The sequence below is a fragment of the Bos mutus genome, chromosome 9, assembly GCF_027580195.1.
Source record: "Bos mutus isolate GX-2022 chromosome 9, NWIPB_WYAK_1.1, whole genome shotgun sequence".
Classification (NCBI taxonomy): domain Eukaryota; kingdom Metazoa; phylum Chordata; class Mammalia; order Artiodactyla; family Bovidae; genus Bos; species Bos mutus.
Genome location: NC_091625.1, coordinates 34,489,246 through 34,508,610, shown reverse-complemented (window position 1 = coordinate 34,508,610; position 19,365 = coordinate 34,489,246). Strand labels below are relative to the sequence as shown.

The 19,365-nt window shown below is 39.7% G+C and overlaps 1 long non-coding RNA gene across 2 annotated transcripts in view; it reads left to right on the top strand.

Moving 5' to 3' along the window:
- Positions 1 to 11,357: 11,357 nt before the first annotated feature.
- LOC138989211 (uncharacterized) overlaps positions 11,358 to 19,365 on the top strand; it is a 31,296-nt gene continuing 23,288 nt past the window's right edge. For both annotated transcript variants that reach the window (XR_011465466.1, XR_011465467.1), the window contains exons 1-2: positions 11,358 to 12,477; positions 13,886 to 14,017. This is a non-coding gene — a long non-coding RNA (uncharacterized lncRNA). The remainder of the gene's footprint in view (positions 12,478 to 13,885; positions 14,018 to 19,365) is intronic.

The window sequence follows — 19,365 nt, the reverse complement described above, 5'->3', positions numbered from 1 at the left end:
TTCCTACTCCCTCACTCAGCAGACATTTCAGCAGATATTTTACTCAAAACAAAACTGTGCAGCCTATGCTGCATATTGGAGGACATGTGCACAAGATCACTCCAAAGGGGAAGTACATATTTCCAGCTGAAAGCTGGAGAAAGGTTGTATAAATATGAACTATTTAGTCAAATTCAAACATAATTAGGAGGAAGTATTAGAAATACTGAAAAAATTGATATATTCCTAAATTCTAAGTTATCCGGTAGTAATTGCTGTCAACTCAGAGATCACTTTTGCTTGATTTCTTTGTTTTCATTTCATTCTCTACATGGCCATGAATATTCCGTGAGATCTGTAGCAATTGTAAAATCTATCAATACACTCTTTATGTTCTTTGAAAGACCATCTAGACTTATTCTGAATGTCCTGAATCACATATAATTCCAGCTCTATGTTAGCTATGTTACCTAGTGTATTAGTCAGCTTAAGCTGCTATAACAAAATACTGTAGACTGGGTCATTTTTAATAACAGATATTTATTTATCACAGTTCTTTAGGCTAAGAAGTCTAAGATCAAGGTACCCAAATATTCAGTTCTTAGTAAAGGCCTTCTTCCTGGCCTGTAATCCTTCACTCTCTCTGTTTCCTCACCTGGCCAATCCTTGATGTGTGTGCGTGGAGGGAGTGAGAGCTCTCTCTCTCAATATTTTTATGCAGGCACTAACCCACCATGAATATGCCACCCTCACGACCTGATTTAAATTTAATCATGTATAAAAGGCCCCTGCTCCTAATACCATCACATTGAGAGTTAGGGCTTCAGAATGTGAACTTTAGGGGGAACACAGACATTCAGTCCACAACAGAACAGATTCATTTCCTTTGTTGGCTGGCATACAGCCCGACTGACTCCACACTGTTTGTTTGGCTGACACTGCCTGCCCCCATATTGTACATTGATAGCATTAGAAGCAAGTTGTTCCCTGGTAAGCTTTAGACTCAGAAATACTGGAGTTTTGCTTGTTTTGATCTTGGCTTAAATTTTATAAGGGATTTGTAAATCTTGTAAGTGTGTAAAGTAACATAGAACTGGATGTATCCTTTCTTGTTCTAATATATTTTGAAATGAACTATTTAAGCAGAAAATACTTCTTTATAAATGAAAGTGAAAACATTAGGAAGGTTGAACATGAAGAATAATTATCAAAATATTATGATGATAGTACAGTATAGTGAATGCAATGAGGCCTTTTTAGAGAAAAACCAGAGTCCATGGTCTTGTTTTATGACTTATTAACTATATTTTAAAACAACTTACATAAACCCATTGGGTCTCAAGTATTGACATATCTTCTTTTATTTATTTTTAATTTTTTTCTATTTCTTAAATTTTTTCCCCATGTTGCATAGCTTATAGGATCTTAGTTCCCTGACCAGGGATTGAACCTGGACCCTCAGCAGTGAAAGGACAGAGTCCTAACCACTGGACTGTTAGGGAATTCCCTCAAGTATATCTTCTATAAAATTGTGATAATAGCACCTATCTTTCTGTGGGACTATTTTGAAAATGAAACAATACATGTAAATTATGAGCTCTAGTTCCTTGAGCATAGTGGATACTCAATAAATAGTAGCTTTTATAATTAATAATTTTTAACTCAAGAGAAGAAAATAAACTGATAGGTAATTAGCATCTCTGATTGATTATTGCTTTTATTCAAATTTTAAATTTTTTAGAACACCCTTTAGTAAATTGAACATATTAATATTATCTCATGTTTCCTGAAGTATATGTGAACCGTGAACTTCCTGATGTTCAAGATGGTTTTAGAAAAGGCAGAGGAACCAGAGATCAAATTGCCAACATCCGCTGGATCATAGAAAAAGCAAGAGAGTTCCAGAAAAACATCTATTTCTGCTTTATTGACTATGCCAAAGCCTTTGACTGTGTGGATCACAATAAACTGTGGAAAATTCTGAAAGAGATGGGAATACCAGACCACCTGATCTGCTCTTGAGAAATTTGTATGCAGGTCAGGAAGCAACAGTTAGAACTGGACATGGAACAACAGACTGGTTCCAAGTAGGAAAGGAGTTCATCAAGGCTGTATATTATCACCCTGTTTATTTAACTTCTATGCAGAGTACATCATGAGAAACGCTGGGCTGGAAGAAACACAAGCTGGAATCAAGATTGCCAGGAGAAATCTCAATAACCTGAGATATGCAGATGACACCACCCTTATGGCAGAAAGTGAAGAGGAACTCAAAAGCCTCTTGATGAAAGTGAAAGTGGAGAGTGAAAAAGTTGGCTTAAAGCTCAGCATTCAGAAAACGAAGATCATGGCATCCGGTCCCACCACTTCATGGGAAATAGATGGGGAAACAGTGGAAACAGTGTCAGACTTTATTTTCCTGGGCTCCAAAATCACTGCAGATGGTGACTGCAGCCATGAAATTAAAAGACGCTTACTCCTTGGAAGGAAACTTATGACCAACCTAGATAGCATATCCAAAAGCAGAGACATTACTTTGCCAACAAAGGTTCGTCTAGTCAAGGCTATGGTTTTTCCTGAGGTCATGTATGGATGTGAGAGTTGGACTGTGAAGAAGGCTGAGTGCTGAAGAATTGATGCTTTTGAACTGCGGTGTTGGAGAAGACTCTTGAGAATCCCTTGGACTGCAAGGAGATCCAACCAGTCCATTCTGAAGGAGATCAGCCCTGGGTGTTCTTTGGAAGGAATGATGCTAAAGCTGAAACTCCAGTACTTTGGCCACCTCATGCAAAGAGTTGACTCATTGGAAAAGACCCTGATGCTGGGAGGGATTGGGGGCAGGAGAAGAAGGGGACGACAGAGGATGAGATGGCTGGATGGCATCACTGACTCTATGGACATGAGTCTCAGTGAACTCCGGGAGTTGGTGATGGACAGGGAGGCCTGGTGTGCTGCAATTCATGGGGTCGCGAAGAGTTGGACATGACTGAGTGACTGATCTGATCTGATCTGATCTGATGTCTATGTAAGTAAATTTGAATAATCTATTGTAGTAAATGACACATAGTAAGCACTCATAAATACTCTTTTTATTCTCTTCTCCCTCCAACCTTCACACACAAACTCTCCTTTTAGGAAACTTCTAAGATGGTCTGGAAATTAACATATACTTAGTCATGATGTCATTGAGTAAGCACACACGTGCACACACACACACACACACACATTACTCCAAAATGAACGTCAATTACCTATTGATTTTCTGTTATTTCTGTGAATCCTACTCTTGCCACTTTGTGGCTTCAGATATTCATAAATGAACACTTTCATCTTTACTTAACTCCAGTATGAAAATAGCCCAATCAGTTCAGTTCAATTCAGCCACTCAGTCGTGTCCGACTCTTTGCGACCCCATGAACCGCAGCATGCCACGGTTCCCTGTCCATCACCAACTCCCAGAATCCACCCAAACCTATGTCCATCGAGTCGATGAAGCCATCAAACCATCTCATCCTCTGTCGTATTGGAGGTTCAGCTTCAACATCAGTCCTTCCAATGAACACCCAGGACTGACCTCCGTTAGGATGGACTGCTTGGATCTCCTTGCAGTCCAAGGGACTCTCAAGAGTCTTCTCCAACACCACAGTTCAAAAGCATCAATTCTTCAGCACTCAGCTTTCTTCACAGTCCAACTCTCACATCCATACGTGACCACTGGAAAAACCATGGCCTTGACTAGAAAGACCTTTGTTGGCAAAGTAATGTTCCTGCTTTTCAATATGCTATCTAGGTTGGTCATAACTTTCCTTCCAAGGAGTAAGCATCTTTTAAATTCATGTCACCATCTGCAGTGATTTTGGAGCCCAAAAAAATAAAGTCTGACACTGTTTTCACTGTTTCCCCATCTATTTCCCATGAAGTGGTGGGACCAGATGCCATGATCTTCGTTTTCTGAATGTTGAGCTTTAAGCCAACTTTTTCACTCTCCTCTTTTACCTTCATCAAGAGGCTTTTGAGTTCCTCTTCACTTTCTGCCGTAAGGGTGGTGTCATCTGCATATCTGAGGTTATTGATATTTCTCCCGCAATCTTGATTCCAGCTTGTGCTTCTTCCAGCCCAGCATTTCTCATGATGTACTCTGCATATAAGTTAAATAAGCAGGGTGACAATATACAGCCTTGACATACTCCTTTTCTTATTTGGAACCAGTCTGTTGTTCCATGTCCAGTTCTAACTGTTGCTTCCTGACCTGCATACACATTTCTCAAGAGACAGGTCAGGTGGTCTGGTATTCCCATCTTTTGAAGAATTTTCCACAGTTTATTGTGATCTACACAGTCAAAGGCTTTGGCATAGTCAATAAAGCAGAAATAGATGTTTTTCTGGAACTCTCTTGCTTTTTCCATGATCCAGCAGATGGCAATTTGGTCTCTGGTTCCTCTGCCTTTTCTAAAAGCAGCTTGAACATCTGGAAGTTCACGGTTCACGTATTGCTGAAGCCTGGCTTGGAGAATTTTGAGCATTACTTTACTGGCGTGTGAAATGAGTGCAATTGTGTGGTAGTTTGAGCATTCTTTGGCATTGCCTATCTTTGGGATTGGAATGAAAACTGACCTTTTCCAGTCCTGTGGCCACTGCTGAGTTTTCCAGATTTGCTGGCATATTGAGTGCAACACTTTCCGTGATTACCTGGGTCATGAAGATCTTTTTTGTACAGTTCTTCTGTGTACTCTTGCCACCTCTTCTTAATATCTTCTGCTTCTGTTAGATCCATGCCATTTCTGTCCTTTATTGAGCCCATCTTTGCATGAAATGTTCCCTTGGCATCTCTAATTTTCTTCAAGAGATCTCTAGTCTTTCCCAGTCATGTGTATAAACAATATTCTAAATTTTGCCAACTATTATTCTATTGAATATTTATCATGGCTAGGTTTTCTGGTAGGTACTTAACATATATAGTTTCATTCATTCCCCACAAGTTCTTATAGTTAAGTACTGTTTTACAGATGAGAAAGCCAAAGCTCAAAGCCTAGATCCTGTAATTTGTAGGTGGCTTTGGAATGCTACATTCTCCAGTTGTTGCTCTTATTTTATAGGCAGCTATTTCTTATCTTTGTTTGTCCTTCTTTTCCTCCTAGCTTCTAATTATGGGAGGGTTCCAGATTTAGCCTTTGGCCTCTTTTCTCCTCTGTATATGCTCCCTCCCTAGGTTGCCTCATCTACCAAATGGCTCCAAATATATTGATGAGTCATCTGTAGGCTGAAGAATTTTTTTTTTAAGTCACTGTCAAGGCCCTCCTATATCCAGTCATTCCCTACAATCCTCATCTGGATGTCTAATAGGTCTCTTACTCTTCACTGTGTTCTTGTTGTGTGTGTGTGCATGCTAAGTTGTTTCAGTCACGTCTGACTCTGATGCTTCCTAAGGCCCTCTTGACTTCACATTCCAGGATGTCTGGCTCTAGGTGAGTGATCACACCATCGCGATTATCTGGGTCGTGATTTTGTACAGTTCTTCTGTGTATTCTTGCCACCTCTTCTTAATATCTTCTGCTTCTGTTAGGTCCATATGATTTCTGTCCTTTATCGAGCCCATCTTTGCATGAAATGTTTCCTTGGTATCTCTAATTTTCTTGAAGAGATCTCTGGTCTTTCCCATTCTGTTGTTTTCCTCTATTTCTTTGCACTGATCACTGAGGAAGGCTTTCTTATTTCTTCTTGCTATTCTTTGGAACTCTGCATTCAAATGGGTATATCTGTCCTTTTCTCCTTTGCTTTTTTCTTCTCTTCTTTTCACAGCTATTTTTAAGGCCTCCACAGACATCCATTTTGCTTTTTTGCATTTCTTTTTCTTGGAGGATGATCTTGATCCCTGTTTCTTGTACAATGCCATGAACCTCCCTCAATAGTTCATCAGGCATTCTATCATATCTAGTCCCTTAAATCTATTTCTCACTTCCACTGTATAATTGTAAGGGATTTAAGACATACCTGAATGGTCTAGTGGATTTCCCTACTTTCTTCAGTTTAAGTCTGAATTTGGCAATAAGGAGTTCATGATCTGAGCCACAGTCAGCTCCCGGGGTTGTTTTTGCTGACTGTATAGAGCTTCTCCTTCTTTGGCTTCAAAGAATATAATCAATCTGATTTCGGTGTTGACCATCTGATAGTGTCCATATGTAGAATATTCTCTTTTGTTGATGGAAGAGGGTGTTTACTATGATCAGTGCATTCTTTTGGCAAAACGCTATTATCCTTTGTCCTGCTTCATTCTGTACTCCAAGGCCAAGTTTGCCTGTTACTCCAGGTGTTTCCTGACTTCCTCCTTTTGCTTTCCAGTCCTCTAGAATGAAAAGGACATCTTTTTTGGGTGTTAGTTCTAGAAGGGCTTGTAGGTCTTCATAGAACCATTCAGCTTCTTCAGCGTTACTGGGGCATAGACTTGGATTACCATGATATTGAATGGTTTGCCTTGGAAACCAACAGAGATCATTCTGTCATTTTTGAGATTGCATCCAAGTACTGCATTTCAGACTCTTTTGTTGACTATGAGGGCTACTCCATTTCTTCTAAGGGATTCTTGCCCACAGTAGTAGATATAATGGCCATCTGAGTTAAATTCACCATTCAAGTCCATTTTATTTATACTATGTCTAAAATAAAATGAAACGAGTAAGTAGCAGACCTGTGCCCTGACCATGTGCCTTCCTCCTCTGGATATTTACTCATGCTGCTGCTTCCCTCGAGGATGCTCTTCAAACCTTTTCCCTCTTTCAAATAGCACTTCCCAGAGAACATATCCCCACACGCTATTTAAAACATCTTTTACAGCTTCCTCATTCATTATTCTCTTTCCTTGCTTTACTTTTCTCCATGGTAATTATCACTATCCAAGATCATATTATTTACTCATACATTTATATTGTTTTTAGATTCTTTGTCTATCCTACAAGAATGTAATCACCATGATGACAGTGACCTTAACAGTCTAATTTGCTGCTGCATTGTCAGGGCCTAGAACAGTGGCTGGAGTAAGGCGGAAATAGGAAATGAGAGGGGACTTTTCTGGTGGTTTAGTGATTAAGACTCCACATTTCTATTGCAGGGGCATGGATTTGATCCTTGGTTGGGAAACGAAATTCCACATGCCCCATGGTGCAGCCAGAAAAAAACCTTTTTTCAGAAACAAGTATAGAAAGAGGTGGAACTGAGTTCCTAAATCAGGTTCTGTTTCATTTTAGAGTATATCAACTACCACAATGTGTTATCCCTCCTTCTTAATATCTTCTATGTTAGAGCCTTAGTGTTTTCAAATTGAAAGAGACCTTGGAGATCATCTAGTCCAAGCCTTCATTTTGTGGAATAGATGAAAGTGATGTGTGGAGGTGTAGTGAATGTGGGGTTCAGGGTTGAGTTGTTCAGTCGCTCAGTCGTGAACTGCAGCATGCCAGGCTTCCCTGTGCTTCACTGTCTCCCAAACTCATGTCCATTAAGTCAGCAATGCCATCCAACCGTCTCATCCTATGGAATTCCCTTCTCTTGCCCTCAATCTTTCCCAGCACTGAGGTCTTTTCCAGTGAGTCAGTTCTTCACATCAGGCGGCCAAAGTATTAGAACTTCAGCTTTAGCAAGAGTCCTTCCAATGAATGTTCAAGATTGACTGGTTTGATCTCCTTGCTGTCCAAAGGACTTTCCAGAGTCTTCTCTAGCACCACAGTTTGAAAGCATCAGTTCTTTGGTGCTCAATCTTCTTTATGGTCCATTTCTCACAATGAGAGGACAACTTTTTTTTTTTTCTTTTTGCTTTTATCAACTTTGGAGAGTGTAATCTATTCCTTTTTTGTTTTAACTACATAAGTACAGTTTGAAAAATATCAGTAAGATGGTAACCAGTTCAGTAACTCAGGCACAAGACCATGAGTCAGGTTTGGAAGAATGTAAGTCACCATGTGCACAGTCACTGGTCAGGGCAGCCTTCCTGAAGGAGAACACTGCTGATCCCAAAAGCACAGAAAGGATGTGATGATGAAGAGGAAGGAGCATTTCAGGAACGCAGTGAAGGAATGAGGAGTGGTTGGTGGGGGGATCCTGGTATAGGAGGGAGAATCTGAGAAGAGAAACCTGTAAGGACTTAACAGGAAATCAATTAACACTTGTAGTATGGTTTACTCTGAAAATAGAAACTGGAATGTCAATCTATAAATCTTTAGAGCCAATAATGGAGAAACTTACTCTCACATTTTTCTGGTTTATATACTTTAAACTTTTTTTCTCCTTTTTTGTAGACAGATAACGTAAGCCAAACACTAGGTATAGATTATTATGGGTTGAATTGTGTTTTTAAAAAAATGTTGATGTCCTAACCCCTAGTATCTCCAAGTGTGACTTTATTGGGAGATGAAATGTTGCAGATGTAATTGGTTAAGATGTGGTCATATGGGGGTGGGGTACGGCCCTAGGCCAGTATGACTCATGTACTTGTAAAGAGATGGCCACGTGAAGACAGAGGCAGAGACTGGAATTATCTGCCAAGGAATATCTGGGGCTACCAGAAGTTGGAAGAGGAAAGAACAGATCCTCCCTAGAGGCTTACAGGGAGCATCAGTTCAGTTCAGTTCATTTCAGTCGCTCAGTCATATCTGACTCTTTGCGACCCCACGAATCATAGCACACCAGGCCTCCCTTTCCATCACCAGCTCCCGGAGTTTACTCAAACTCATATCCATCAAGTCAGTGATGCCATCCAGCCATCTCATCCTCTGTCGTCCCCTTCTCCTCCTGCCCCCAATCCCTCCCACCATCAGAGTCTTTTCCATGAGTCAACTCTTCACATGAGGTGGCCAAAGTACTGGAGTTTCAGCTTTAGCATCAGTCCTTCCAATGAACACCCAGGACTGATCTCCTTTGGGATGGACTGGTTGGATCTCCTTGCAGTCCAAGGGACTCTCAAGAGTCTTCTCCAACACCACAGTTCAAAAACATCAATTCTTTGGTGCACAGCTTTCTTCACAGTCCAACTCTCACATCCATACATGACCACTGGAAAAACCATAGCCTTGACTAGACAGACCTTTGTTGGCAAAGTAACATCTCTGCTTTTTAATATGCTATCTAGGTTGGTCATAACTTTTCTTCCAAGGGGTAAGCGTCTTTTAATTTCATGGCTGCAATCGCCATCTGCAGTGATTTTGGAGCCCCCCAAAATAAAGTCTGCCACTGTTTCCACTGTTTCCCCATCTATTTCCCATGAAGTGATGGGACCAGATGCCATGAGCATAACCCTGCCAATTCTGTGATTTCGAATTGCTAGCCTCCAGTATTGTGACAATACATCTTTTCTGTACTAAGCCACCTAGTTTATCATACTTTATGTATGGCAGCCCTGGAAAAATAATATACAATTTGCACTTTTACAAACTAATTTTTAAATTAAGCCAAACCATAGTAAACCTATAGCATTGCTTTCTAAATGGGTTTATGCAGCACTTGGTAAATTCGACTGGAACTCTCTGTCTTTGTGTTGGTTAGTAATAATGATTGCTTACAAAACACCCATAAATACATGAGCATCTTTAAATGCTTTTTGCATGTAAATCCTTTATAAGTTAATTGCAAGCAGAGTTGGAGTAATTTAAGCCACTAAATCACCAGCAGATTCAGACATAGACCTTCAGTAAACATTTTCCAGTTTAAAAGCTAAACCTTCAGTAGGCTTTCTTTTCCTTTTTCTTACTTGAAGCATTCATTTCTGTGTATAGCTGATCAAATGATTTAATTATTGTTTTCTTATAAAGCACAAATTCCAACTTTTTGGTTTTAAGCTCATGAACAGCCTGTCCTCTAGTCATTTATTATGCCTATTCTTTTAACTATTATAACAGATTTTGGACTCACTATCCTAATAATTTTGCTAACTCATATCCTGAATCAGAAAATTCATAGAGAAATTAATTATACATAAACGTAAACCCTCTTAGGCTCAGAGTAGTTTTCTCACTGTTTATATCATTTCACTTTACTTATCTTTGGATTCAAGACTCTTAGTCACTGCCTTGATGATTGTCTTTTTTCCTTTTTTTTCTTTTTTTTAGTCAGTGTAATCTCTTATACTAAAGCACGATTTACTATTTTGTCTTTTTTCCAGTTCATGTGCTTTCACAATAAGGATAAAAGAAAATTTTGTTGTTTTATCATAAGTCATGACTCTAATGGAACAAATTAGATTTTTCAAATTATATTCTACTACGTATTGCAACATGTTTAAATTGATTGCCCCTCCTTACTTTGTGTTGTTTAGCTGCTGAGTCACATCTGACTCTCTTGCGACCCAGTGGACTGTAACCTGTCAGGCTCCTCTGTCCATGGGGTTTTCTAGGCAAGAATACTGTAGTGGGTTGCCATTTCTTTCTCCAGGGGATCTTCCCAATCCAGGAATCAAACTCAAGTCTTCTGGATTGACAGGCAGATTCTTTACCACTGAGCCACCAGGGAAGCCCTTCAGGTTTTTTTTTGTTTTTTAAGACTTGAGGGTCATGGGAACAAGTTTGAGTTTAGTTATATCATGTGGATTTTAACCTTTATAGTTATCTTGTAATGCAAACAAATATTAGTCATTCAAATAAAGGATTAGAAGAAATGTTTGGACATCTCATAGAAGTTTGGCTCAGATAAGTCATTCCAGTACATTTTCTGGGCCTCCTGTAAGCTTTCTATGTAAGCTTCCGTCTGACTATAAAAATACTTTAAAATAACACTCTGGCTTAAATATATTGGGGAAATTTTCAGATTTGCTTTATTCACAAGATAGTGCTATTTTATTTGAGAGAGGTTTTAATAATTATTATAATTTTATATTAAATGCTATAAAAATACAGTTTACTTTTACATTTTTCATACTGTTCATGGGGTCCTCAAGGCAAGAATACTGAAGAGGTTTGCTATCCCTTCTCCAGTGGACCACGTTTTGTCAGAACTTTCCACCATGACCCGTCTGTTTTGGGTGGCCCTACACGGCATGGCTCCTAGTTTCATTGAGTTAGACAAGGCTGTGGTCCATGTGATCAGATTGGTTAGTTTTCTGTGATTGTGGTTTTCAGTCTGTCTGCCCTCTGACGGAGAAGGATAAGAGGCTTATGGAAGCTTCCTGATGGGAGAGACTGACTGGGTGGAAGCTTCCTGATGGGAGAGACTGACTGGGTAGAAGCTTCCTGATGGGAGAGACTGACTAGGCAGAAACTGGGTCTTGTTCTGATGGGCGGGGCCATGCTAAGTAAATCTTTAATCCAGTTTGCTGTTGATAGGTTGGGCTGTGTTTCTTCCCTGTTATTTACCTGGGGCCAAACTATGCTGGAGGTAATCCCCGTAGTCATGTATGGATGTGAAAGTTGGACTGTGAAGAAAGCTGAGCACCAAAGAATTGATGCTTTTGAACTGTGGTGTTGGAGAAGACTCTTGAGAGTCCCCTGGACTGCAAGGAGATCCAACCAGTCCATCCTAAGGGAGATCAGTCCTGGGTGTTCATTGGAAGGACTAATGCTGAAGCTGAAACTCCAATACTTTGGCTGCCTGATACAAAGGGCTGACTCATCTGAAAAGACCCTAGTGCTGGGAAAGACTGAGGGCAGGAGGAGAAGGGATGACAGAGGATGAGATGGCTGGATGGCATCACCGCCTCAATGGACATGAGTTTGAGTAAACTCTGGGAGTTGGTGATGGACAAGGAGACCTGGCGTGCTGCAGTCCATGGGGTCGCAGAGTCGAATATGACTGAGTGACTGAACTGAACTGACTTTACATTTTTTTCCTTAGTCATTTTTTACCTAGAGTCCTTTGGACTGCAAGGAGATCCAACCAGTCCATTCTAAAGGAGATCAGCCCTGGGTGTTCTTTGGAAGGAATGATGCTAAAACGGAAACTCCAGTACTTTGGCCACCTCGTGAGAAGAGTTGACTCATTGGAAAAGAGTCTGATGCTGGGAGGGATTGGAGACAGGAGGAAAAGGGGACGACAGAGGATGAGATGGCTGGATGGCATCACCGACTCGATGGACATGAGTTTGAGTAAACTCCGGGAGCTGGTGATGGACAGGGAGGCCTGGCGTGCTGCGATTCATGGGGTCGCAGAGTCGGACACGACTGAGCGACTGAACTGAACTGAATGTAAATGTAGAACAGTAGATAGCCCCTCATAAATGAATTGGCTGGGGAGAAGGCAATGGCCTCCCACTCCAGTACTCTTGCCTGGAAAATCCTGTGGACGGAGGAGCCTGGAAGGCTGCAGTCCATGGGATCGTTGAGGGTCGGACATGACTGAGCGACTTCACTTTCACTTTTCACTTTCATGCATTGGAGAAGGAAATGGCAACCCACTCCAGTGTTCTTGCCTGGAGAATCCCAGGGACAGGGAAGCCTGGTGGGCTGCCGTCTATGGGGTCACACAGAGTCGGACACGACTGAAGTGACTTAGCAATAGCAAGAACTGGCTGGAGCTACAAACAAGGTGAGTTCCTTTAGCTCTCTATCTTTTCTATGTTCTCAGGGATGTCAAATAAAAGTTCATTTAGCAGTGTTTGCTTCTGATATATGGCACCAGTAAGTTCTCCATTCAGGTATAGGGGTCTGTGTCAAGAGACAGTTCTAGCTGCAGTTTTAGTATCTGTCTTCCAGCCCCAGACTGAAATTCTTCTAGGAGTAAGTTGAGAGAGGTGAGATGGGGGTAGCCTGGAGCCTGATTTGCCTCATCTCTTAGTTACTTACGGGGCTTCCCTCATGGCTCAGATGATAAAGAATCTGCCTACCATGCAGGAGACTGGGGTTCGATCCCTGGATTGGGAAGAATCCCTGGAGAAGGGAATGGCTGCCTGAGTTATGTAGGCAGACTCCTTCCCCTCTGTGGATATCAGTTTCCTCATTGGTAAAATAAGGAAATGGCAGGTAGCATTTGTTGAACATTTTATACCAGGCACTGTTCCTGCTGCTGCTGCTACTGCTAAGTCGCTTCAGTCATATCTGACTGTGTGTGACCCCATAGACGGCAACCCACCAGGCTCCTCTGTCCCTGGGATTTTCCATGCAAGAATACTGGAGGGGGTTGCCATTTCCTTCTCCAATGCATACATGCATGCTAAGTCACTTCAGTCGTGTCTGACTTTGCGACCGCATGGACAGCAGCCCACCAGGCTCCTCCGTCCACAGAATTCTCTAGGCAAGAATACTGGAGTGGGTTGCCATTTCCTTCTCCAGCACTGTTCCTAGCACCTTACATTAAAAATCGGTTTAATCTTCACATACTCTCTCCATCCACTTCCCTTGCCAAAATGTCCCTTCTCTAGAATGTAAATGTCACAGGGTAGGGATTTCCACCTGTGTTGTTCACTGGTATCCTCTAGAACCTGGTTTCCCAGGTGGCACTAGTTATAAAGAGCCCACCTATTAATGCAAGAGACAGAGGGGTGTGGGATCCTTGGGTTGAGAAGATGCCTGGAGGAGGAAATAGCAACCCACTCCACTGTTCTTGCCTGGGGAATCCCATGAACAGAGAAGCCTGGTGGGCTACAGTCCATAGGATCACAAAGAGTCAGACACGACTGAAGCAACTTAGCATGCACTTCACCCTCACATTTCAGTTTAATCATGACTTCTTCTGAGTACTATCTGACTCTCCAAATTTCTTGCCCCTTTCATTATTTTCCATAAAACCTAATGCACTGTGTTGCAACTGGGGGAGAGAGATGGGCTCCTGCAAGTTAAGATATTTATACAGCTTTTGTTTTGTCACAGTGTGACCCATGCTCTGATGCATATTATATAATTTTCCTCTGCCTTGCAGGAAAGACCACTACTCTCTGTTTTATAATTCTGCCACCTCAAATGCCTGACCCATTTATAATTTGTTGTCTGACTTTCAGCATGCATTCAGTTATTTCCCTGGCCCATCACTGTAGTAACTGCAAGAGAATCCTCATCCTGAAGAAGCTCAGAAAAGATGAAAGCAGAAGCCTGAGGAACAAGCGCTGACAGAGAATAAAGGAAAATCTGAGGTAAGGGTCCCCTTCAACTCTCTCTGTGAAAGAAAATCCTTTCTGTTTGAAATATCTTAGGAGCTGCTTGGGCCAATTGTGGTGAAATCTTTTGGAAGTTACTGTGATCTTCATACCTCTTTTGATCTTGTTGATAATATTTAAGTGATGCCAGCATAGCACTGTTTGACCGTCTGCAAATTCACTGCCGTGTACTTTCATCTAAGTGCTCTGGCAGTCTAGGTGTTTTTTGGCTGATGCTGACGTGGCCAAATCATGACTCACTATAGTCACAATCTGTCTCTCTCTTGCTTGGCCAAAGAAACTGTTACATTCTCCCTTCATTTGTCAAAAGCAAAGCTATTGGGTGTTCCCTTAAATTTACTGCAGAGCTATATGGCATGAATTAAGATGAAGACTTCATGAAAGGAAAAGTAAATATATCTAAATCTAAATGGGGAAAATAGTGTGTAAGAGCAAAATGCAGCAGAAAAATTACTAGAGAAGTGAAGAAATAAATCTATTTTCCTAAATCCTCTCCAGTGGAAAAAGGGAAACCCCAAATAGAAATGTAATCCTAAATAGACTGTTCAAAATGATTACAGTCAGGCAGTTAGATGTGATGATTCACATTTACTAAACTGTAGCCTTGGGATTCATGTTTGGTGTTATTTATATGACCTTCAAATATGCAGGCCTTCTATGTAGGCCTTACAACTCCAGGGAAAATAAATTGACGGGTTCTAAAGGGGATTACAGTGCAGATAGTAAGAAGAGGACAGAACAGGGAAGAGTCAGGAAAAGGTGTCTTCAGCTGGTATAGTGCCATCCTTCTCCAGAACAGACCCTGTTCTCCTCAGTTACCTGGTTACCCAGCACATCACAAAGGGTAATATGTTGGCCCTAAGGTACTAAAAGGGGTGAGGAGACTAGGATTATCTCCTAGTAGAAAATTAAAATACATATTTCATGGGTTTCTCCTTTTTTTCGATCACAAGCTGAATGAAACAAGAAAGAGGAGGGTTAAGTTAAGGGACAGGGTTAGAATAGAATTTAAGCTTCCAAATGTGATCTGGAGAGCTTATAACTGACCCTGAATTATCTAGTATGATGTTGGGGTTCCAGAAAATTGAGCAATTGAGGATGCAGCAATTGCTACAGAATTTTAGGATGATAGATTTTTTTTATATGCATCATCAGAATCTTGGACAAATGATTTTCTGGAAGAAACACAACTGGTGTCCAAGGGATAGAAATCATTGGATTACAGGATATTTAGAGGTTAGAACTTTGAAGCATTCTCAGAATACTTGACTCTAGAATGCTCTTAGTAAATAGTTCTGTTATCCAAGGGCCCATTATTGGTGTGTGCTTCCAATCTCACTGCCTGCTTTATATATTTTTTAGAAAATGCCTTATTGGGTATTTTATCTGCCTAATTTTGAGGGTAGTTGAAATCATTATGTGTGTTACTAAGAAATTATGTTCTTACACATGAAGCTTAAAGACATGACTGTTGAAGTCAGACTCTTGATTGGCATTTTCACTACACTTCACAAGTTCATGTCTGTTCCTCCTCCTCAGAGGCCAGAACAGTACATTTAAGCGGGAAGTACAACTTGTCATCAGAGTTCAGATTCTTTCCTGCTTCCCTGTGGAGGGGTCAAGAATACAAACATCCTCAATTGCTACAGCTGAAGGGAACATTAGTCCATTAGCAGAACCAAACAGGAAGCACCAATGGGCATTTCTGCTATTTATTTTCTGACAATAAAGAAACATGTAGTTTAGTTCTTTGAACAAAATTTGTCAATAAAGCATAGAACACGTAAAAGGTGTAGTCATTTTGGTTAAAGTCTGACTGCAAAATAATTTAATGGTGTTTTTCCAGTCATTTTACTTGCTACAACTTATGCAATACTACATTCTTCAGATGTTGAACTTTTACCGTATCTTGTTATTTTTTTCTTTTTTTAAACTGTGAATCAGCAACTTACCACTTGCTGTAGCCTATTGAGAGTCACAGTATACTTCTCAAGTCTTTAATTAAATTTTCCAGGCATTTCCTCTTTAGATTAAAAAAAAATGAGCATATATTGAGCAGAATGAGTTTACCTCCCTTCAGTTTGTAATAGGGTGCTGAAAAGAACAGATAAGGCAGGAAATACTTCAAATAGTACTTCAGAGATTTGTTTGCCTGCCAAAATTTTTAATCTTACTTTATCAGTTGGTTATCCACCTGTATTACATCAGAGTAATTCTGCTTCCCTACTGTCAGTGACAGCAGATAAGAAATTGAGGCAGTGTAGTGATTTCAACAAGTTTAATGAAGGAGCAAAAGGAAGTATAATTTGTATATTTATTAATATTTCCAGAAATAACACATCATTTTATTATTCTCATAATTGCTTGGAATCACTTAATTCTAAAAGATATGTGGCCTGCTGGAGTTAAAATGAAATAAATGTCCCTTGTCATTTCCCTCATTATTTTTCATCATCCAGCTTGTGGTGTACCAAGGATGGGGTGGTGTACCAAGGATGGGATGGTGTACCAAGGATGGGATGGTGCAAGTGGCCCACCCCTAATATAGGTAATAAGGGACTGCTTTATGTGTAGAAAATTTTAAAGAGATAAAATAAAATGACAGCAAAAAGCCAGTCTACCTTTTATTATCACTGTGTTGTGTTGTGTGCTAAGTCACTTCAGTTGTGTCCAACTCTTTGCAACCCTGTGGACTGTGGTCCACCAGGCTCCTCTGTCCATGGGATTCTCCCCGCAAGAATACTGGAGTGGGTTGCCATGCCCTCCTCCAGGGGACCTTCCCAACCCAGGGATTGAACCAGAATCTGTTAAGTCTGCTGCATTATCAGGCAGGTCCTTTACCACTAGCGCCACCTGAAGCCCTTTATTATCATTATGCACTGACAATTCTAAGCAATGCCAAAGGTCCTACCCCTCTCTAAAAAAAATTTTGTAGGTCTAAGTTCTAAATAACATTTGCCATTACTGAAATTTAATAGTATAATTATAAGCTGAAAATTATCTTTTTTATGGTTATTTGCTCTTTAACAAACATTGTAGTCTACGTGAAAATAAAACTAACTCCTCTGGACATGTACTCAGCTACATATGTTTATTTCAAGAATAAGCAGCCAAATTCTGTTTTTACAATTTCATAATTACTGTGCTATAATTGTTTATTTTGGATCTATGTTTAAACACAGGATTACATAGTACCAAAGAGGTTAGAGATATGAAATGAGCCTGAAGCACATTCAAATAATTCGTTACCACTATATGCTTTGAAGAATTTTACTGAGTATAACATAAATTTATGATGAATTTTCTGGTGAAGGTATTTTAGTGGAAATTTTTCAACTGAAGAAATGTTTTAAAGCATTAGTGCTGATCCCAAAGAGCAAAGATATGGACAGTATTGCAATTTCTGGAATTTACTATGAAATGGGATTTTTATGAATCTCTGATAAACTTATCTTTATTTTAAAGCTTTCCTAGCTACTCGTGTATCTATTATGTGCAAGAAGTATTTGAAATTAAAATACATACATGTCCTTCATTCAACTATGAGTGAGGCCATACCAATTTTATTGACTATGAATATGTAAAGATCAGTTTGACAAAGTCATTGACAAATTTGCAGAAGTGAAGGCTCACAGTCAGAAACCACAGTGGGATTATTCATCGCCATGGGGACCAGTATGTAAGCATTTTTCTCCATTTTCAAAAATACATCAATGTGCTTAAAAATACTAAAATTTTACTGTTTTACATTTATTAATTTTTTACTAGAACTATTATTTATGCATTTCTTTTCTGGACATGATAACTGTTGTTTGTTTTATTTCATAATTATTACTGAAAATATTTTTGTTATATTAAGGGGGAGGTGTTAAAAATGGTTCCTTTCAGGTGTCAAATACATTAGGTGTGCTGCTACTTTCATCTTTTCATTTTAACTCAAAAGAATATAACATGTTCTTAGTTTTTTCAGTACCACAACTTTGTTTTTAAAAATTATGTCAAAAAGAAGTTCATTTTAATAAGGCAAACTTTTAATAAGAAATAGAACTACTCTTAAATGCACCTCTCATGCACCATAAATTTTGGTAATAATTACATTTCTAATAAACGTATGCTTCGTGTCTTAACTATTTTGTATAAACTTCAGTTCAGTCACTCAGTCGTGTCTGACTCTTTGTGATCCCATGGAGTACAGCATGCCAGCCTTCCCTATCCATCACCAACTCCCAGAACCTACACAAACTCATGTCCATCGAGTCGGCGATGTCACCCAACCATCTAATCCTCTGTCGTCCCCTTCTCCTCCTGCCTTCAATCTTTCCCGGCATCAGGTCTTTTCCAGTGAGTCAGTTCTTCACATCAGGTAGCCTAAGTATTGGAGTTTCAGCTTCAGCATCAGTCCTTTCAATGAATATTCAGGGTTGATTTCCTTTAGGATTGACTGGTTGGATCTCCTTGCAGTCCAAGGGACTCTCAAGAGTCTTCTCCAACACCACAGTTCAAAAACCTTAGTAGAATGAAAAAAGATACAAAAAAAATATATAGCCTGTTAAAATTTGACATGACGAAATAATTATGCATATTTCATAACAACTGAAAAAAGCTGAATCCCTGATTTAAAACTCTCCAATATAGGTCCAGAATTTCACTATGTAATTCTAGCAAATGTTTATTGAGTAAACATCTTTATGCATTTCAAGAAAAAAAATTTAGGAAACACTCTTCAATTTAATTCATGAGGTTGGCATAACCCTGAAAACATGAACAGGAAATTATGAAGAAAAAATTGGTTTATTTCAAAGGTGCATGTCTTTCTGAACTCTCATTTGTGCCACTGATCTTTGTCTGTTCTCACCCTCAAACTGCACTATCTTAATTATTGCCCTCCTCCAGAGGATCTTCCCAACCCAGGGATTGAACTCATGTCTTCCGCATTGCTGGCAATTCTTTACCGATTGAGCCACCAGGGAAGCCCTCTTAATTATTACAGACAGACAATAAGTATTGTCAGACAATAAGTATTAATACCTAGTAGAACAAATCCCCCTCCTTTTACCCTCCTATTCAAAGAATGCCATGAACATATACATCAAAATTCTTCATTTCAGCTAACCAAATAACATGTATAAACAATAATATGTCACAAATAAGATGGGTTTGTTGTAATTATGCAATGTTAGTTTAATATTAGAAAGCTAATCAGTAGAATTTACCACATTAAAAGAATAAAAAATATCATATGACCATCTTAATAGAAAAGCAGCTGATTAAAACCATCTTTTGGCAAACTAGGAATAGAAGCAAATTCCTTTAATAGAGGAAAT